Source organism: Panulirus ornatus, chromosome 43 (assembly GCF_036320965.1).
Source record: "Panulirus ornatus isolate Po-2019 chromosome 43, ASM3632096v1, whole genome shotgun sequence".
Taxonomy (NCBI): Eukaryota; Metazoa; Arthropoda; class Malacostraca; order Decapoda; family Palinuridae; genus Panulirus; species Panulirus ornatus.
The window spans coordinates 33,735,214-33,757,846 of NC_092266.1; the positions used below are offsets into that span (position 1 = coordinate 33,735,214).

Below are 22,633 nucleotides of genomic sequence, written 5' to 3' on the forward strand. Positions count from 1 at the left end.
CACATACGTACACACACATACGTACACACACACACACACACACACACACACACACACAGCTAACCCAGAAGTCAGTAGGGTTGTAGTTGTGGACAACACCACAACCAACCCCCCAGATGCCGGTAAGGTTGTGGTTGTGTATAATAACAAGTGAGAGAGCTGGTCGGCCAGACAGCATACATGTGTGTTTTTTCTTCGTTTGTGTTTGCAATGTGTTATTGGACTTGTGGGCGTGACGCTCCATCTTTACTGGCCTGTTTTTTCGTCTGTGTTTTACAATCACTGGTCCTGTCTGTGGATCTCTCTCTCTCTCTCTCTCTCTCTCTCTCTCTCTCTCTCTCTCTCTCTCTCTCTCTCTCTCTCTCTCTCTCTCTCTCTCTCTCAACGTTTCTGTCTGTCTTTATATTTGAATGTCTCACTCTCCTCCACTCTGTCTCTACCACTACTGTCTGCCTCATCTTTCAATCTTCTGTAGACCGGGAGAGAAAAACAATACGTCGCGTCATCAAACCAACTCACCGTTTTCTATAACTCACTACCAAGTTTAGGTCTTTACATTCTCTTGTCGGACGATCATTCAGAGTCGAAATCTATACTGAACACTAAAGAGTCACAGTCCTTATAAACCTGATTCATATACCTTGTCGTATGAGAATATCACCTCCATGCCATAATCGGATTTTGATTCTATTCTGTTTATCTATATTTGTCAGAGTTTATTTATAGATCTATATTGCCGGCTATACGACATTCCATTACTTAGCTTTGTTCTCCTTTAATCCAACCTCCCCTCTCCCAGCGCGTCCGGCATCCCTCCCCACTCTCTCCCTTCTCGCTCTCTTTGCTAGCATTCTCTCTCTTCCTCCCTCTCTCTCTCTCTCTCTCTCTCTCTCTCTCTCTCTCTCTCTCTCTCTCTCTCTCTCTCTCTCTCTCTCTTGTTTCTTATTGGTCCTCACACACACTGTTCCACCTTCACCCTTCCTCATGCTGCTCTTCGTTACCGTCCACTACGAGTGTGATCCCCTCCCACCACTCCACCGTCCACTCTCCCTGGCAGTGTGATCCCCTCCCACCACTCCACCGTCCACTCTCCCTGGCAGTGTGATCCCAGCCACCTTCAGATAAGGGCTATTTCATCAAGGTTTTCCCTCGGCCCGAGTCTCCGGCAGAGTTCCCAAACCGATTATAAGAGGAAAATGTCGGCTGCTGAGTAGTCTATTCCAGGTCCCGTTGATTTGTGTCGAGGAAAAATTTCCCAGGAGAGCCTCTGCCATTCTTATTGTACATATTTCTACAACCTCTTCTCTTTCATTACTTTTACAACATCTTCCCAATTTTCTCCCGGGTCAGGCATAGGAAAAGAGGCCTCCATCTGGGTTTGAAGTATAGTCTCTCGTTTGACCGTTTCTTTTTAATTCGGTCTCGATGGCCTCCTTTGAATTCGCTTTTCCCGCATTCGTCTGGGAAGCTTTCTTATTTATATGTCATTTTCATGGTCTGACTGCCATCCCCAGACCATTAATATATTAGGGTTACCTTGTAGATATAAAAATCACCTGACATAGTTGAAAGACGAAGTTTACGTCGGCGCGCAATGGCAGGAGGGCTATCTGCTGGGTGGAGTTATGGCGGGAAATATAAGGTTGAACTGGCGGGTCTGTGGTCGGTTGGGTCTGTGTGTTTGTTTACTGCCAACCTCTTTGTTGATTATGGCTATGTATCTTTGCTGTCATTGTTTACCTGATCTGTGGAAAAGTCTTTACTAATATATATATATATATATATATATATATATATATATATATATATATATATATATATATATATATATATATTATCCCTGGGGATAGGGGATTAAGAGTACTTCCCACGTATTCCCTGCGTGTCGTAGAAGGCGACTAAAAGGGGAGGGAGCGGGGGGCTGGAAATCCTCCCCTCTCGTTTTTTTTTTAATTTTCCAAAAGAAGGAACAGAGAATTGGGCCAGGTGAGGGTATTCCCTCAAAGGCCCAGTCCTCTGTTCTTAACGCTACCTCGCTAATGCGGGAAATGGCGAATAGTTTGAAAGAAAAAAAAGAAATATATATATATATATATATATATATATATATATATATATATATATATATATATATATATATATATATATATATATATATATATATATATGCATATATTGGAGGCTCCAGCCACAGACAAAACTGCACATCAAGGCCTGGCCTTAACTGAAATATAGAGAAGTTAATATATCCCATGTTTACATATAATCATTAAGTCTTCAGTACACTGCTGTACGTGTGAGGTAAAATGTTCAGTAATATGGAAGAATAAATAAAGTAAGGAAACATCACAAACACAAACAATCGTACAATAATTACTCACAAGTCATCGATGGCAGCAAAAGGTGCTGTTACGAATTTCTTTTTATCATAAAAATTTCTATAAACTATGACATCAGCAGAAAATGTGAGATAAGTTTTGTTCAGGTCCGTGTGGGGCAACAGATCAGGTCCGTGTGGGGCAACAGATCAGGTCCGTGTGGGGCAACAGATCAGGTCCGTGTGGGGCAACAGATCAGGTCCGTGTGGGGCAACAGATCAGGTCCGTGTGGGGCAACAGATCAGGTCTATAGCGCTGGGACTTCACAACAGGGCACCCCCCCCCCCCTTCCCTTCTTGCTTTTCTTGCTCCATAAAGACCAGTTTGCCGCCCCTCAGTGGGGTAGTTTGTACAGGAAAAATATTAATAAAAAAGACTTTTATAATTTCCCTGTAGCACTGTACTTCACACTGGATCCATTATGTAAATTGGCTTCGTCATCAGATACAGCAGCCAGGTGGGTGATAGAGGAACCCTCCTCCCGACCTCCACCACACCAGGCTCAAGGTTCTCTTCCTTCTATCCTTCTTCATAAACCTGAACCTTAAGTTCCTCACTCCCTCTGCCTATAGCCTTTCCGTCCTTATTGTTTGCTATGGAACCATTATCACCCTTATCGTCATCATCATCATCATCCTCTTCATCATCCGCTTCATCATCATCATCCTGGGATTCCCGTAACCTACCTTCCTGGGAATCGTTAACGTTGATCGTCTCTCTAACAACACCCGTGATCGTTTCCCAGGGCAGCTCGTTATACAGTCTTCCAACAACCAATCAGGGATGAGGACTCTACGCTCTCGACCAATGAGAGTTCAGGCTGCAGCTCTCATAAGCTATAGGGATTCAAGACTGAACACTTTCAGCCAGTCATAGCTCAAGACCCAATACACTCAACCAATAAGGATTCAGGTCATAACTCTCCTCAGCCAATGCCGTCAAGGATTCATAACTTGCCGGGCCAATGGGCGTCTGTATCTCCAAGCAGCCCTGGTGTTCGCTGGGAATATATATTGTTACACACAAGTGTCGAACAGTATTTCCTCAAATGACAGGAAATTGTTCAAATGTCCCAAAACATGTGTGTTTATGGTGTGATTTTGTTACTTTGCTGCAGAGTTACTGGTACTCTGCACTAATGAGTTCTTTCATGATTCATTTGTATCATATTCTTGCTTCTCTTGTCATGTTCACCATGTAGGAACATGATCCACGCCATGTTCACCATGTAGGAACATGATCCACGCCATGTTCACCATGTAGGAACATGATCCACGCCATGTTCACCATGTAGGAACATGATCCACGCCATGTTCATTGCTGCAGAGTGAGGAAGGTCACTACAGTGGCATTCCTTTCCCTGACCCGTGTCATCTGTAAATCAGTCATCATCTTTCATGTTTCTCTCAGATTACGAAATCTTCCTTTATGTTTGTTCACACACACACACACACACACACACACGTGACTTCATGTAACAGGTGGGGTTGAACTCAGTGTTACAGTCTCATCAGCGTCACCTCACTAGATCTCCTGAGTACCTGCACAACAGACCGTGATGAGAGCCACATCCAGCCTAGCTTCACTGGTACACACCCACACGAGATCAGCCTCATCGATAACATTGTTAAGACAAGTTCAGATGCCAGTAAGAAACTTGTGAGGTTCAAATAGTGGTAAGAAACTAGTCAAGTTCGGATGTTAGAAACTTGTTAAGTTCAGATGGAAGCAAGAAAGATGATTTGGGTATAAGCCTGCGACAGTGGTTCATATATGGGTAAAAGATAACACCCTGGCCAGGTGGGTTGTGAGAAACGCATTTGTAACATTCAAGGTTATGACACTCAGGGTTGTGACACTCAGGGTTGTGACACTCATGGTTGTGACACTCAGGGTTGTGACACTCAGGGTTGTGACACTCAGGGTTGTGACACTCAGGGTTGTGACTGGAAACTACAGTGGTGTCGTTACAGCTGCTGGGAGTGGCGGGGGGGGGCTATTAGGTGGCTCTTCGTGACTGGTTTTCGTTATCAGGTAGAGACAGTTCTCCTATAGCTGATGTGGCACAGCTGTGGTATATTCTCATCATTAGGCTCGTACAGGCCTGCAGTTTTGTTCTTCAACCTTGAATTAAGCTTTTAGCCATAATTTCATTTTGTATCCTGTATGCAATTTGACATTGAGGACATCTTATCTTATCTTATCTTATCTTATCCTTTTTTCTTGACCATAGACATAAAAAATATTGTATGTCTGATCCAGTGTGGTGATGGTTCAAGATCTGGACACAAGCTGAACATGAGTGGGAAAGTTAGATGCATGCAAAGTTTCCGGTTACATGTTTGTGTTATTGTTCATAAAGTGAACTTTTGATAAGGAACGTTCATGGCTGGCAGTTCATCACCACACGAAGTGAACTAACTCTTAAATGTTTGATGAGGTATTGAGTCATCACTCACCGTGTAAAATAAGTCATGTCTGTTGCCAACTGAAACACAAGGTTACGTGTGACAGCAGCAGGTGAATGAGGTCTCCCTGCTGGAGCAAGACATCAACCTGATGTGACCTGGGATGAAGGGAATCTTGTGACCTGGTCGAAGAACGATTCTGGTGACCTGGGTAGAGAACGGCTCCAGTGACTCGGATGAAGAACGGCTTTGGTGACGAGCGTAGAGCGACGTCTCCAGCACACCTGACACCGCTTCTTCTCCTCCCTAGTTGTCTGGCAGGACTCCCCAGGGGTGTTCACCCCCCATGAAGCTAATACAGTATGGAAAACTCTCAGTAAAAGTTCTAAGGCCAAAGAACCGCGTATGTTTGAGAATATTTTTATCACAGTTGAAGCGAAAGACAAATGAAGGAATCGTCAACAAACTGAAGACTTTTTCCTGAGCGGAGGGTGGAGGTGAAATTTATTCTGTGGCTCAGGAAAGTTGACCAGAAAATGAAGTTTACTTCTGTTGAGGGGGTTGAGGCTGGGCTGGGGTTGGGAGCGAGAGAAAGTTAACTTGGGGTTTGGGTAGGGTAAGTGGTGAAGTTTGTTCAGAGTGAGAAAAGATTTGGGAAGCTTTTTCAGGCGTGAGAGAATGGGATATAAAACTGCGGTTTTCATACCGGCTAGAAAATTGGAGGTATTCATAGTGGCTAGAGAAAATGGGAGGTTAATCTAGAAAGAAAAGGGGGAAGTATTTATTTCGGGTTAGGATGGGAATTTGTTTAACGAAATGGGTGTTTATTCTGGTTATGTAGATGTTTACTTATTGCGTGTATGGGTCATGTTTATTCTGGGTGTTGATGTATTTCTTTTTTGTCTCAGATGTGGAGCCTCACTTTTTTTCTGGATGTATGGAGGTGGGGGGTGGAGGTATGCGGGGATGAAGGTATGTTGGGGTTGAGGTATGTGTGAGTTGAAGTATGTGGGGGTTGAAGGATGGTGGGGGTGGAAGTATGACGGGGTGGAGGTATGTGGGGGTGAAAGTATGACGGGGTGGAGGTATGTGGGGGTGGAGTGGGTTGTATGTGTGGGTGGAGACGTTAGTCTCACCTGAAGCATCAACTCTGTGTACCAAGATGGTGACGAGGAAAGACTACGTGTACTGTGGAGGGCCAGGACTCCTGCACCACAGTGGCCCTCTCTGGGGAAGGTTTAGGAGGCAGCCAGAGTCTGGGTGCACCTTACACCCTCCCTGTACCTGGCGGCAGAGTTAAACCTAGTGATGCTCTGGTGTAGATGTTTAGCCTGGCTGTACGTATGTCGAGGGTGTATGGGGGTGTCTGATCCTTGTGTAGCCAGCTGGGGAGTGTATCCTGAGTGTGGACCTGGAGGGGAAGGGGGAGACCTGGACCTGAGACAGAGGGAGACACTATGTAACTGTGAAAGTAACTTCTGTGATAACTTTATATAAAAGATTTTCTAAGAATCTTTCCCTTTGTCCAGAAGCTGTGCTGGTAGAACAGTGGAGCCTAAACCTTGACCCTGATCTTTTGACCTTCTCATCAGTAGAAACCTTCGTAAACCTGTAAACATTGGTCCCACCAATGGCACTGTTGACTCCTCATGATCTTAACATCAAATAGAATTCCCAGTGGCACAGGAGGACACATCCACCACTTGACCAAGTACAATACGGTCGACTTCCCATGAGGAAGAGACGGGAATAACAACTTTAATATACCGTAAGGAAAGCCTTGTATAACTAAACACGTCCTACAGGTGTAGATTAAGCATATAACATATAAACAAATCCGGACGACCCTACTCATGACCCTACACATAGCCCTACGCATGACCCTACGCATGATTCTACACATGAAACTATTCCTTACAACATGATAGCCTTAAGGCTTCGTTTTAAACAAAGATAGGCACAGACACTCACACAAACATTATAACCACACAAATCTTCTAACACACTCATCATCCACTTGTATCTATGCCACAAACATCCCACCACCGTAACTGTCTGGACGGCATGCGTAAAGAACGAACCGCCATCTGTATTTGCCTCCCACGTTCCCCGCTGGATCACGTCATTACTGGAGTTCCTTAGCAGCAGCAGGACGAACAGGAAGTCCTGGAGGAGACAGGAGGCGCCGAGGGCCCTCCATGGGCCTCACTCCTCAGGGGTGAGGGTCTTCATGCTATTGTTGTGATGTGTACATTGTCCGAGGCCCCCCTCACTCCACGCTCTTATGATGACATGGATCACGTCTCTATGGCGAAGCCGAGACCATTGTCTTTTGTACAGGTGTGGAGAGAGAGGCGTGAGGGAGGCTGGGTGAGGAGTGATGGGTGTAAGGGAGGATAGGTCTGGAGAGAGAGAGAGGTGTGAGGGAGGCTGGGCGTAGAGTGAGAAACTGACAAACAGAATTTACTGTTATACAAATAAAGAACGGACAATCAGCTCATGTATACAATCAAACTCATACGAACGTATACAACCTACAAACAGATATACCTACACGCACCACATACAAACAAACATAGACAATCCTGTCTCAGTCAAACATAGACATAGACAGAGCGACACAAACAACAGCAAAACTTCACAAAGAACAAAAGACGTAAGAGAGAGAAGCGATCCATCTGCCAGCCAGACAAACACGTGAGGAGAAAAGACCAGAGACAACCAACTGACTTGGGAAGAAATTGGCAAACTATAAAAAGCGAAACAAGAGGTAAGAATCAACTTCACTCCAGCAACACAGTTTGGCCCTCAACTGAGGCTTGCCGGTGAATGGACTTACCAACTCCCGCTAGAGCTACAATACCAAAGTTGAAAGTTTACCTTCGTTTTTACCTTTCTAAATAAATGTTTGCGTCGGCCGCGTCTTAGCTCAATCGCCTCGAGTTATCCCGGAGCAAAACTTGTGTAAATGGGTTTCCCTTTTAGAAAGATATTTTTGTTAATGAAATTCGTTGGCGTTTGTAGGAGAGCTCCAGGGAGACTGGACTCTCCCTCTCAAGTTATATAGTTTTCTGTACACATTCTTCTTTACCATTACGTAGCATTCCAAATCTATTTCTTAATCAGAGATTAATTCTTGTGTGTGTGAGTGTGTGTGTGTGTGTGTGTGTGTGTGTGTGTGTGTGTGTGTGTGAAGGAAACAGATCCACACATCTTGGACACTTGATTTTATTGTTGCACAATACTGTGATACGCTCCCTGCTGAGTTCATCATATACATGTTTTTCTTTCCACAGAATAATGAATAACATTTGGTCAAATTTCCAGTAAAGACCCAACAGGTGAGGGAGGAACCCACATCCACTCTGGTTCTGTCCTCAGCTCCTTGTGTCTGGTCACAGTGGCTTGGATCACCTAAACTGACCTAGGTCAAGTGCAAGTCATATGCAGCTTTGCCTCAACATAGACGCGTATGTACTCTCTCTCTCTCTCTCTCTCTCTCTCTCTCTCTCTCTCTCTCTCTCTCTCTCTCTCTCTCTCTCTCTCTCTCTCTCTCTCTCTGCTAGTAAGTGGCAGACAACCACCAGGAAAGCATATTACCGGAACTGCCCGTAGTGAGCCATCACTTCAGTGGCTATCAAGAGTCACTCCTTTCCACAGGTAGGTTTCTTTTCTTTCCTCCTAACTCTTTTCCAAGCTCGCTCATTCTCAGTGTCTTCATCCCACACCTTTCATCATCTCTCTTATGTAAACCGCTATAAACTTTCACACACGCCTCCTCCAGGACATGGTCACACATCCCACCTGCTGCCTCTCTAACTACACTGACATGCAACAACCTCCTCCTTGCACAACTGTCAGTTCAGTAATGTCCTTGATCACATAACCTCACTCACCCACGAATATTTAAGTTCGTAGGTTTTTCTTGAGGTATTTCCCATCACCAACCCTTTGTCAGCACAGAACTCAACAAGCTGTTCCTCCATTTATCTCCCATCACAAGGACTTACTCATCTTCCAGAAAGAGTCTCTCTCTTCTTCACTCCTCTCGTAACCAGGTTTGCAGGCACTGGCAGTCGCCTATCTCTCGTACTGTACTTTCATTCACACACAAGTTAGTCCTAAACTCCTCTCTCTTACACTGACATTCTAACAACTCCTTCGTCAACTGGAGAGTCACCCCGTCCTTTGCTCTCGTCCTTGCCATAACCCCCATACTTTAATCCTGAGACATCCCCAAGCCATTCATCCCCCTTCACTCAGAGCCAGACCATCAAAGGTCCTCTCAGACAGAACACCTATCTCTCCCTTCTTTTCACCCGAGTTACACCCACGAGCATTCAAACACCCGAGCCTGAGCCTTCGGGGCCTTGGCCTTTCTTCTGCTCCTTCATTTGGAAAGAGACAATATAAGTAGTGAAAAGTTTCTAGATTCCCGCTCCCTCCCGGTAGTCGCCTCTTACGAGACGCAGGAGTACGTGGGTAGCTTCCTTATTTCCCTCTCTCTCCGGGATAGTGGAAAACTGTGATTTAGACCGAAGAATCGTGTGTATTATGTGGTGTCAACTGTTACATGGAACACTGAGAGAAAGATTATGTTTCCAGCAACCCATTATGTGAGGCACAGACGATAGCGACTTGGGGCAAGGTAGGGGAATGTGACGGCCACTATGGTGCTGGTTACCTTCCCCCCATCTCTCTCTCTCTCTCTCTCTCTCTCTCTCTCTCTCTCTCTCTCTCTCTCTCTCTCTCTCTCTCTCTCTCTCTCTCTCTCTCTCTCTCTCTCTCTCTCTCTCTCTCTCTGTATACATAAATATATACATATAAACATTTTATCGAGGTAATTGGTAATCAGATAAAAAGATGTCAGGAAATTTTAATCTTGCTTGTAAATGCCACATTAGAGATGATATACAGAGGAAGCAGCTCCTGTGTCGACCCAGACCAGCAGTCAGTGCCACACAGGCCAGCAGCCAGGCGGGACAACAGCATCGTCAAGATCTCTCCCGCTCAAAAACTCTGGCAGGAGAGGAACGTCTCACTGCAAATATTACATGAAATATTTGTAGGGTATGGAGAGGTTAAGGACGCTAAGTTGTAATCTCACTTTAGATATTTGGGGAATCCAAGCTTTCTCAGTCCAAGCTTGGCTGAGGGTGGGCAGGAGTCTGGCAGAGGGTGGGCAGGGGTCTGGCAGAGGGTGGGCAGGAGTCTGGCAAAGGGTGGGCAAGATTATCAAACATAAACGTCTCTCTTACTTCCTTAATATAGTCATTATCTTATAAATGAATTGTTTGTAAATTGCTTTGATAATCTTACACAAGTTAGTCGATGGTAGTTTTTTGGAACCAATTCTTAAATATCTTTCATAAGGATGTGGTGTTGTGTGTAGCCTGGCTTCATCTTGTCTGGCTGGTGCACACTAGGTTTCTGGTACACAAATCCCAAGGAAGGAACAATGTAATTTCATTATCATTTTTCTGAGAATTAGCCGTTGTAAAGGTAATTTTGTAAGTGGAACATTTATACCTTAGTATAATCCTAATCTAAATTCAGGAATGGAGTTTGTTCTGCAGTTAATTTATGACGTAATATTCATAATACAGTTTAAACTTTTTGTCAACTTTATATATGTTCATAGCTTGTTTTAATGATTGCTGTCTCATAGTGTGCTTGTTTGTCTGTGTGTGTGTGTGTGTGTGTGTGTGTGTTTGTCTGTGTGTGTGTGTGTGTGATGAGCCTGGTGGTGAGGTTGGCTGGTCTTGGTGCAGTATGCTACTACCAATGTCTTCTCTTCGTCTTGTCTCACATCTTCCCTTCATCCTGCCCCTCCCTCTAAACCCACCCCAGTGTACCCCAGCTCCCCACCTCCGGCCCCCCTCCCCCTTCACCACCGTACCCCAGCTCCCACCCTCCACCACCCATCTAAGCTCCCCACCCTCCCAGTCTCTGGGCCCCGACCATTCTCGCGTGGAAGAGGTCCCTGCAGGACTTAAGACCTCTGCTTCAGACAACCCCTCAGCCGTGCGTATATATTTTTCTAACTCATTCTCCGTCACCACCTTCCATCAGGACACTGGATGATAAAAGAGACACCTGGTCATCCTTTTCCTGTTTTTTCTTCGTCTTTCCTGGAGTGAGTGCTGCTTCCTGGGGGCTGGACGCACCATACACTGCCTCCCACACCAGGAGTTCCTCTGGTGGCGACTACCCGTCAGCCAGTGCGGCCAGGCAGACCCAACCTCTGATACGATGATGAAATTTATTCGGAAGAGAAAACTCTGATCCAGAATCGTACGCAACAAACCTGGACTGGAAAAAATTTAAAGTAAAATTTTAAAAATTTCTCTGCAGAAGAGAGAGAGAGAGAGAGAGAGAGAGAGAGAGAGAGAGAGAGAGAGAGAGAGAGAGAGAGAGAGAGAGAGAGAGAGAGAGAGAGAGAGAGAGAGAGAAAGAGAGAGAGAGAGAGAGAGAGAGAGAGAGAGAGAGAGAGAGAGAGAGAGAGAGAGAGAGAGAGAGAGAGAGAGAGAGAGAGAGAGAGAGAGAGAGAGAGAGAGAGAGAGGTCCCGGCTCAAGATTTACTGAGGCAACGTTTTTCATCAGCTGAGTTAAGGCTGACTTTTTCCTCCCAGTTTCCCTTGCTGGGTTGAGGAAGCCGTGCCAGGCGGGAGCAACACTCACAGCTGAGGTGATGTAAACTGACTCAGCGCACGCCACTTCGCCTCCAGCTGTTGCACTCTTAGTAAGTTAAGAGTGAGGAGCACCAGCGAGGAGCCGACTACCCTGGAACACAGGCCTGCTTGTGTCACATCACCTCTGGCCTCACTGTTCACGGAGGAACACAACACAAGGACACACACACCAACACAAGAGTTGAGAAATCTAACAAATGATCACAAGGTAACCTTTAACTGGAGACAACAGGTTGCTGATATAGATTACCTAATGATGATATATCTTACTTAGTATGACTGATATATTGGAACGTCTATGAGCTTCTTTATATTGGAGAGCATACACACGGTTTCCATTCCGGTATATATTGTAAGTTTCACCAGTTCACATCCATATGTGTATATTTTGGTTATATTCTGCATTATATTCTATATTTTCTGGATATATAGCTTTGACCCCATGACAGAGGTAATGCTTCTACTGAATTTATTGTTTATTTTATTACATGAGAAATTGCGCCTGACATACCCCTCTCTGTGACGAGGAATGAGAAAGTAATGAGGAGAATAAACAAGAAAAGAGGAGAAGAGAATTGGAAGGAATGAGAGAATTATGCACAAAGACATATAGGTACATGAACGAAAGGCATGGAAAAAAGACTGATAATAATAATGAGTAAAATGAAAAAAGAAACTGAGGAGAAGGAAACAGAATAAGTAGAGCGAAGAAAATGAGGTGCATGAAGAGAATGAGGGTGAGAATGATGAGATAAGGAGGGAGCTTAGAGACGCCTCATTACCTCCCCGTAAGGGAGACGGGAGGCCATTAGGGCTTGAGTGGTGGTGATCTGTTGTGTTCACTCCCTCACCCTCTCCAGTGGTGGTGATCTGTTGTGTTCACTCCCTCACCCTCTCCAGTGGTGGTGATCTGTTGTGTTCACTCCCTCACCCTCTCCAGTGGTGGTGATCTGTTGTGTTCACTCCCTCACCCTCTCCAGTGGTGGTGATCTGTTGTGTTCGGTCCCTCACCCTCTCCAGTGGTGGTGATCTGTTGTGTTCACTCCCTCACCCTCTCCAGTGGTGGTGATCTGTTGTGTTCACTCCCTCACCCTCTCCAGTGGTGGTGATCTGTTGTGTTCACTCCTTCACCCTCTCCAGTGGTGGTGATCTGTTGTGTTCACTCCCTCACCCTCTCCAGTGGTGGTGATCTGTTGTGTTCACTCCTTCACCCTCTCCAGTGGTGGTGATCTGTTGTGTTCACTCCCTCACCCTCTCCAGTGGTGGTGATCTGTTGTGTTCACTCCTTCATCCTCTCCAGTGGTGGTGATCTGTTGTGTTCACTCCCTCACCCTCTCCAGTGGTGGTGATCTGTTGTGTTCACTCCCTCACCCTCTCCAGTGGTGGTGATCTGTTGTGTTCACTCCTTCATCCTCTCCAGTGGTGGTGATCTGTTGTGTTCACTCCCTCACCCTCTCCAGTGGTGGTGATCTGTTGTGTTCACTCCTTCATCCTCTCCAGTGGTGGTGATCTGTTGTGTTCGGTCCCTCACCCAGTTCAGTGGAGGTGTTCTCTTGTGTTCAGTCCCCCTCCATCCCTGATGGTGATGCTCTCTTGTGCTCAGTCTTCCTCTTTTCTTCGCTTGTTTGTATGTTTTGCTTCCTTTCTTTTCCATCTATTGTTCCTCCTCCTTCGCGTTAACTCCCTTCTTTATCTGTCCACATGGATTGGTTATTCTGTTCTCATTCTAATTTGATATATTCTTCATTTTTCAACATAAGTCTGTGTGGGGTATCGTCCGTGGGGGTTGTCGTCCGTGTGGGTCGTCGTCCGTGGGGGGTGTCGTCCGTGGGGGGTGTCGTCCGTGGGGGTTGTCGTCCGTGTGGGTCGTCGTCCGTGGGGGGTGTCTTCCGTGTGGGTCGTCGTCCGTGGGGGTCGTCGTCCGTGGGGGGTGTCGTCTTTTGGGGTATCGTCCGTGGGAGTTGTCGTCCGTGTGGGTCGTCGTCCGTGGGGGTTGTCGTCCGTGTGGGTCGTCGTCCGTGGGGGTCGTCGTCCGTGGGGGGTGTCGTCTTTTGGGGTGTCGTCCGTGGGGGTTGTCGTCCATGTGGGTTGTCGTCCGTGGGGGGTGTCGTCTTTTGGGGTATCGTCCGTGGGAGTTGTCGTCCGTGTGGGTCGTCGTCCGTGGGGGTTGTCGTCCATGTGGGTTGTCGTCCGTGGGGGGTGTCGTCCGTGGGGGTTGTCGTCCGTGGGGGGTGTCGTCCATGGGGGTTATCGTCCGTGGGGGGGGTGTCGTCCGTGGGGGGTGTCGTCCGTGGGGGGTGTCGTCCATGGGGGGTGTCGTCCGTGGGGGGGTGTCGTCCGTGGGGGGTGTCGTCCGTGGGGGGTGTCGTCCGTGGGGGGTGTCGTCCGTGGGGGGTGTCGTCCGTGGGGGGTGTCGTCCGTGGGGGGTGTCGTCCATGGGGGGTGTCGTCCGTGGGGGGGTGTCGTCCGTGGGGGGTGTCGTCCGTGGGGGGTGTCGTCCATGGGGGTTGTCGTCCGTGGGGGGGTGTCGTCCGTGGGGGGTGTCGTCCGTAGGGAGGTCAAACTTAGACACATATTGTCTAATTCTTTGTGTCGAAGGTTTGAGTGAGGAAGCTGTGTGTTCACCGGGCCAGGCTCTCACGCGAAACACGAATAATGGCCAGAGAGTTGCAAGGAGAAAGTCTATTATTTTTGAGGAATTGGAAAGCCTGGGTTGTTATAGTGTCAGGTCATGGCTGGTGAAAAAGATCCGGGAAAGTAGAGAGTTTCAAAGCTTAGCGAAGCCGGGAAAAAAACGGAAACAGATAATGACATGCAGGAAAATCGTCCCAAGTCTTAATACCATCACTACCATCATTACGTGAACACAAGGTGTCACTGGTGTTCTGCACGTCATCCATGTTATATAATCTCCTTACATGAGCACAAGGTGTCACGGGTGTTCTGCACGTCATACATGCTATATAATCTCCTTACATGAACACAAGGTGTCACTGGTGTTCTGCACGTCATACATGCTATATAATCTCCTTACATGAACACAAGGTGTCACTGGTGTTCTGCACGTCATCCATGTTATATAATCTCCTTACATGAGCACAAGGTGTCACGGGTGTTCTGCACGTCATACATGCTATATAATCTCCTTACATGAACACAAGGTGTCACTGGTGTTCTGCACGTCATCCATGCTATATAATTTCCTTACATTCACCTCACTTATGATAGGGTTACAGAAAACTGTAATTTACAAAAATTGAATTATATGTAAACCTTTTTTTTTTCTTATATATAAACGTGTAGATCTTAGACTCACACGTTTTATGATTCTCGTGTCAGAATGAATAAGATATTGCCATTTCATTTATTTCCCTGTGACTTTTGCAGTGGGGGATCATGTGGTCGCACCTTCCACTATCCCCTTAGATGATTCAGGAGAAAGGCAACCTGGGTACTGTAAACTTAAGTGCCATCTGTGTGAAATGAGAATAACACGAGAGAGAGAGAGAGAGAGAGAGAGAGAGAGAGAGAGAGAGAGAGAGAGAGAGAGAGAGAGAGAGAGAGAGAGAGAGAGAGAGAGAGAGAGAGAGAGAGAGAGAGAGAGAGAGAGAGAGAGAGAGAGATCGGCAAGAACTACGATAATTTGACCGCCAGACGGAGTTTCCGATATACTCAGTTAAGTTAAGGTTAAGAAGATTTAAGATTAGAAAGTTTAGAAGCTTTAGAACATTTAGAACATTTAGAAACTTGGGAAAAATTGGTTCCTGTTTCTTATGGGCCAGCGGGAAAAGTCGAATTGTTAGTAAATCTTGAGGCTTAAGCCAAAGTTTTCTTCAACAGAAAATGTTTTTTGGAAGATCTGAATTATTTTGACAAGCCATAGAGAGTTGCCTGCTGCTGTTGAGTTGCTGTAACCATCTTCCATGTATGGAATGGAAGGTTTTCACTGTGTCTGTGTAGGGTATGTGACGGCATCTGTTATCGTGGATAGGTTTGTGACGACCATGATCCGCCAGTTAAGCACCACACAGCCTCTGATGTAACATTTGTAGATCATCAAAGCACCAGTGTAGGAAGGCGCCGGTGTCTTGGTGTCTCTCTCTCTCTCTTTCTGTTTATTTACTGCCACTATATGTATATTTCTCTCTCCTCCTCCTCCTCCTCCTCTCCATGTATCTTAGTCCATGTACCAACATAAGACGTCTCTCCATGATCTCAGAAAATTAATTCCCACGTAATTATTTACCCTTTCACGAGCGCTCTCGACGAGTCCAAATATTGACTCAGCTAAGTATATAACTATTGCTGTACCATCAGCTGAGGTCCTAAGCTGTGGTGAAACCCTCGCCTCCACTTTCATTTGGTGTATAATCTTGTATAACGTAACAGAGGAACTTTGTTAAAGTGTGATTTGTGTCGTGGTGGTTAACTGTAAATCCCGCCTTCCAGTGTAGCCACTGGTTGGTTTATACTTGACACCTGAGTGTAAACAGCGAGGAATCGCTGCTCTGGCGACCAAGTTTGTTGCTTTCCAGTCTGGACCACCTCCCTGCTCCACCACCTCCTCTTCTGTCTTCCACCACCTTTTCTTCTTCTCTTTCTTCTTCTTCTTCATCCATCTCCTAGGTTGACCTCACGTCCCTTACCAGCTAGTCCTTCCCTCGCCTTCCCTCACTATCCCCTAGCCAGTACTGTCCCACCGGTCTGCTGTGGGATAGGCTCATCTCCCAGTGCTCGGTTGTGGAAGTGACGTAATCATCACCACAAAGAAAACTGAAACACCAACACATCACCACCGCCAACACCATCCCTTGTCTTCCACCCTCACCTGACCCCTCTCATATGGACCTCATTTTTTCTTCCCCTGGCTTTCCCCTCTCCTAGTGTTGTCTTCCCCTGGCTTTCCCCTCTCATGGTGTTGTCTTCCCCTGGCTTTCCCTTCCCCTGGTGTTGTCCTCCCAATGTACTGTTTTCCCTTTGCGTTGTCTTTCCCTTGAGCTGTCTTACCTTGGAGTTGTCTTTATGACACTGTCTTCCCGGGGTTGTTCCCCTGTTGTTTTCCCTCAGTGTTTATCGTTCCATGCCTGGTCTTCCCCTGACGGTGTTCACCCATGGCGTTGTTTTCCCCAGCGTTGTCTTCCCATTGTGTTGTATTTCCCTGGTGTTGTCTTCCCCTGGTGCCGCCTACCCCTCGTACTTTCTTCCCTTTGCGTTGTCTTCCCATAGAGTTGTCTTCCCCGGGCGTTGTCTTATCTTAGCTTTGTCTTCCCTCCTGGTGTCTTTTCCCCTGGCGTTGTCTTCCCCCACCTGCTGGAGACGGGCAAGTGAGACGTTGCCAACGTCGTCCAATTAGTCACACGATACCTGGTGTGGGGCCTGGGAGAGCTGGGAGTGAGATGTGAGAGGTCACATGTAATGGGCGAGTGAAAGCAAGGGAGAAGATGGAACAGTACTGCTGGAGAAGATGGAACAGTACTGTTGATGAAGAAGATGGAACAGTGCTATTGGAGAAGATGGAAGAGTGCTGCTGGAGAGGATGGAACCTTGGTGTTGGAGTAGGAGATGGAAAAGTGCCGTAAAGGGAAGACGTGGAGGTGAGAGGGAAGATGAGAAGTAAGGTAGAGGAAGCCATGGACAGCTGGGAGAAGGAGCGAGTCTGATATGATACAAAGTATACGAAAAAGAAAAGTAATTTACATAAGGAAATTAATCAGAATGAAATTCATCTGACGAAATAGAGTGCATCACATGGGCTGGTCTTACAGAATCTGATGGTACAAGGAACTAAACTGTTCACCTATGTATACCTGGAATATCCCCAGCAGTCATCCCAGGTGTCATCCGTCCCAAATCCCCAGCAGTCATCCCAGGTGTCATCCGTCCCAAATCCCCAGCAGTCATCCCAGGTGTCATCCGTCCCAAATCCCCAGCAGTCATCCCAGGTGTCATCCGTCCCAAATCCCCAGCAGTCATCCCAGGTGTCATCCGTCCCAAATCCCCAGCAGTCATCCCAGGTGTCATCCGTCCCAAATCCCCAGCAGTCATCCCAGGTGTCATCCGTCCCAAATCCCCAGCAGTCATCCCAGGTGTCATCCGTCCCAAATCCCCAGCAGTCATCCCAGGTGTCATCCGTCCCAAATCCCCAGCAGTCATCCCAGGTGTCATCCGTCCCAAATCCCCAGCAGTCATCCCAGGTGTCATCCGTCCCAAATCCCCAGCAGTCATCCCAGGTGTCATCCGTCCCAAATCCCCAGCAGTCATCCCAGGTGTCATCCGTCCCAAATCCCCAGCAGTCATCCCAGGTGTCATCCGTCCCAAATCCCCAGCAGTCATCCCAGGTGTCATCCGTCCCAAATCCCCAGCAGTCATCCCAGGTGTCATCCGTCCCAAATCCCCAGCAGTCATCCCAGGTGTCATCCGTCCCAAATCCCCAGCAGTCATCCCAGGTGTCATCCGTCCCAAATCCCCAGCAGTCATCCCAGGTGTCATCCGTCCCAAATCCCCAGCAGTCATCCCAGGTGTCATCCGTCCCAAATCCCCAGCAGTCATCCCAGGTGTCATCCGTCCCAAATCCCCAGCAGTCATCCCAGGTGTCATCCGTCCCAAATCCCCAGCAGTCATCCCAGGTGTCATCCGTCCCAAATCCCCAGCAGTCATCCCAGGTGTCATCCGTCCCAAATCCCCAGCAGTCATCCCAGGTGTCATCCGTCCCAAATCCCCAGCAGTCATCCCAGGTGTCATCCGTCCCAGCAGCTGCCACCCATGAAGGGTGTTAAGGATGGTCCCTCAGTCTACAGTCCTTAGGAAGTGGTTCCAATCCTGCCAAGGACGAGGACTTTGATTTTAGTACCCCTTGTGTTCCAGCGTATTCTGGGAGGTCTTATAGCCCAACTTTCCCTCCCATGATCCTCTCTGGGACGTCTTCAGCTGTGGGAGGTCCAATATGGTTGTCGTCTTCTTAGAAGGATCGAAACTTAATATATATGGGATCCTGAGTAAGCTGGACCCTTACTCGAGGAAGCTTCCTACGACCTATCCTTTTAGCAAGGTGACAAGACCTGCCTGGGAGTTATCCTCTTCCTAAACGGTTTCCCAGGCCAACCTCTCCTCCTCCTACTCGTCATTATGTAAGTCCTTTCTTGTAGGATATCCCTACGCCAATGGGCTCTGAGTGACCTTTCTCCCTCCTTGTGTACTTCCTTCGGAGGAGAGCCACCTAGTGGCCGGTAGGGGCGGCTCTGGGAGGCTGGCTGACGCCACGGGGCAACGCTCAGTGCCCCGGCAGACACGGTGAGAGGAGGACGTCCCTCCCCAGGCAACGTCCCGTCCACACCAACCCAACTCGGGACGATTGCTCCGGCGAACCGTGGGACCTGGCCTGTTGAGCGCCTCGCTTGATGTGATACTCGGAGGACGTTAACTAGTCCCCGGGTGATTACAATTGTGATTAAGGAAAGACTAAGATGTAAGATACGGATCTGTAGTTAACAAGTAATGATTTCCTCCTGCCCTGAGTGTGTTCAGAAAGGATAGATTCACACATGTGTTCGCTGATGACTCTACTGCAAGTGTGACCTCAGAAACACAGGTAATTAAAGCTCAATATAACGCTGCTTGATTGAGGGTTTAGTAAGAACTTTATGGAAGAGGAGAAGTTATCAGTCATAACGGAGAAAAGTATTATTGCCTGAGCTAGAGTTGTCATGTGTCTGGGCGCGTCTGGTGTCGCTTATTAAGACGTGAAGTGGAGGAACTCCAGACTGAAACTGACTGTAATGTTGGCATGAGAACTGTTGTTAAGGTAAGAGGTCTCTCTCTCTCTCTCTCTCTCTCTCTCCCTCTCCTCTCTCTCTCTCTCTCTCTCTCTCTCTCTCTCTCTCTCTCTCTCTCTCTCTCTCTCTCTCTCTCTCTCTCTCCACTTTTCACTCACACACTTTTCTCTCTCTTTTTTCTTTATTCTTTGTTTCTGTCTATTTCTCTTTCCCCTTTCTCTCTCTGTCTCTTTTGTTCTCTCTCTTACTCTACTTCTCTGTCTCTTTCTGCCTGACTCCCTCCCTTCTCTCTCTCTCTCTCTCTCTCTCTCTCTCTCTCTCTCTCTCTCTCTCTCTCTCTCTCTCTCTCTCTCTCTCTCTCTCTCTATCTCACTTTTTTCTCTCTATATATTCCTCTCTGCTTCCCTCCCTGCCAGTAACCCTTCTCTTCCACTGTCTGTTTCCCTCCTCTCAGCCAAGGGTAAAACACAGCATTTCTATTTACTCTTGTCTATTAATTAAGGTGAGTAAATAAAGAGTTTTGCTTACCATGAGAGGGAGGGGCAGGTTCATGATATTAGGTCATACTAAGCGGGATAATGTTGCCTGTGTTCTATCCCAGGCGCATCCTATCCCACCGCTCGCTCATACTACCATAATACACCTTCATACCGACACCTTCATACCAACACCTAACCATGGATTTTTTCCCCGGTGGTTGGGAACACTTATTCTTAACGGAAATTTTTCATGATAAATTACATTTCCAATTTTCATGACTGTACATGTTTAGGAAATGTAAATTATTGTCAAGGGAGGATTTCGTCTCACATCTTCCCGCGTGTCACACAGGAATCATACGTGACACATTGCATATCTTTATTCTGAATGAAAAAGAAAAAATCATGTAATTCGATGAAATTTGTTTCGTAATACTTTTTTAGATTACATTTTGTGATATTTTTATATTAATTGAATGGACTCATTAAAATGAAAAGGTAATTATTTTTCTTTCATTATGGACTCGAATCACAGAAATGCTTATCTTCCCGTGTCATGTTGTCGATTGAGAATATGACACGGTATATTCCGACGTGTCATATGACACATGAGAAAACATCATACCAACTGTCATGTTACAGTGAGTGACTCTTACACTTGCCTGTATGTATAGATGCTTCGTGTCCTTGTATGAAGATGTACATCACAAATATTGGCCATAAATACATGACCACAGGAGGGCACGAAGCGACACCTGCCTTCCCTCACCAATACTGGAACATGAGACACATGCGTCATTCGTGCACCACTTTGTGTCTCGTCCTGATGTACTTCTGAAGTGTGTACATACAACAAGGTGGCAAGAGCAGAACACGGTACAAGGCACAGAACACGGCATAACCTCCAGAGCACGGTACAAGGTACAGAACACGGCATAACCTCCAGAACACGGTACAAGGTACAAAACAAGACAAAAGATAGATACAAGGTACAAAAACTGAACAAGGTAGAGAAATGGTACACCATACAGAGCACGGTACAACGTACAGAGCAAGGTACACCGTACAGAGCACGGTACAACGTACAGAGCAAGGTACACCGGACAGAGCACGGTACACCGGACAGAGCACGGTACAACGTACAGAGCACGGTACACCGGACAGAGCATGGTACACCGGACAGAGCACGGTACAACGTACAGAGCACGGTACACCGGACAGAGCACGGTACAACGTACAGAGCAAGGTACACCGGACAGAGCATGGTACACCGGACAGAGCACGGTACAACGTACAGAGCACGGTACACCGGACAGAGCACGGTACAACGTACAGAGCACGGTACACCGGACAGAGCACGGTACAACGTACAAAACACGGTACAACGTACAGAGCACGGTACAAAATTGTTCATTAGTTTTCTCTTCACCTGCACGCCTTTCCCGCCACAGCGAGGTAGCGTCAGGTGCAGAAGACTGAGCTTTTCAGGAAAAATCCTCGCTTGGCTCATTCCTCTGTTCCTACATTCAGAAAGTAATAACACAGGAGGAGATGATATCATGACTTCTCTCCCACTACTGTTGGTCGCCTTTACGACACGTAGATGTGTGGGTAGCATTCTTTTACACCTATCCTCAGTTACGATAATTGTATTACTTATGTAGATAATAATGACATTCATAACTGTGATGATAATGATAATGATAGTAATATCAATAATGATGATGATATCAGTAATATTGATAATGATAATAATAATAATAATAATGATAATAATGATAATGATAATAATAATGATAATGATGATAATAATGATAATGATAATAAAAGTAATAATGATAATGATGATAATAATAATGATAATAATAATAATAATAATAGTAATGATAATGATAACAATAATAATAATGATAATAATAATGATAATAGTAATAATAATAATAATAATAATAATAATAATAATAATAATAATAATAATAATAATAATAATAGTAATACTAATAATAATGTGTGGAAGTCGAGAACATTATCTCGGAAAGCAAAAATGGGTATGTTTGAGGGAATAGTGGTTCCAACAATGTTGTATGGTTGCGAGGCGTGGGCTATGGATAGAGATGTGCGCAGGAGGATGGATGTGCTGGAAATGAGATGTTTGAGGACAATGTGTGGTGTGAGGTGGTTTGATCGAGTAAGTAACGTAAGGGTAAGAGAGATGTGTGGAAATAAAAAGAGCGTGGTTGAGAGAGCAGAAGAGGGTGTTTTGAAATGGTTTGGGCACATGGAGAGAATGAGTGAGGAGAGATTGACCAAGAGGATATATGTGTCGGAGGTGGAGGGAACGAGGAGAAGAGGGAGACCAAATTGGAGGTGGAAAGATGGAGTGAAAAAGATTCTGTGTGATCGGGGCCTGAACATGCAGGAGGGTGAAAGGAGGGCAAGAAATAGAGTGAATTGGAGTCATGTGGTATACAGGGGTTGACGTGCTGTCAGTGGATTGAAGCAAGGCATGTGAAGCGTCTGGGGTAAACCATGGAAAGCTGTGTAGGTATGTATATTTGCGTGTGTGGACGTGTGTATGTACATGTGTATGGGGGGGGGGGGGGTTGGGCCATTTCTTTCGTCTGTTTCCTTGCGCTACCTCGCAAACGCGGGAGACAGCGACAAAGTATAAAAAAAAAAAAAAAAAAAACTAATAATAATGATAATAATAATAATAATAATAATAATAATAATGGTAATAATATTAACAATGATGCTAATAATGATAATAGTAATAATAACGAATATTCATTCGTAAGAATATGGTACATATAACCATTCATCATGTTACAGGTTTCCACGGTGTGTGTGTGTGTGTGTGTGTGTGTGTGTGTGACACTTCACAAGTGTTGCTATATAAGACAA

At 46.2% G+C, this 22,633-nt stretch overlaps 1 protein-coding gene across 3 annotated transcripts in view; it reads left to right on the top strand.

The window, feature by feature from the left end:
- The first annotated feature begins 18,764 nt into the window (after positions 1–18,764).
- LOC139762549 (uncharacterized) overlaps positions 18,765–22,633 on the top strand; it is a 53,693-nt gene continuing 49,824 nt past the window's right edge. For 2 of the 3 annotated variants that reach the window (XM_071687571.1, XM_071687572.1), the window contains exon 1: positions 18,765–19,066. The gene's annotated coding sequence lies outside the window, so the exon portion shown is untranslated. Of the gene's footprint in view, positions 19,280–22,633 lie in introns of all 3 variants that reach the window. The other variant, XM_071687569.1, reaches the window with a different exon arrangement.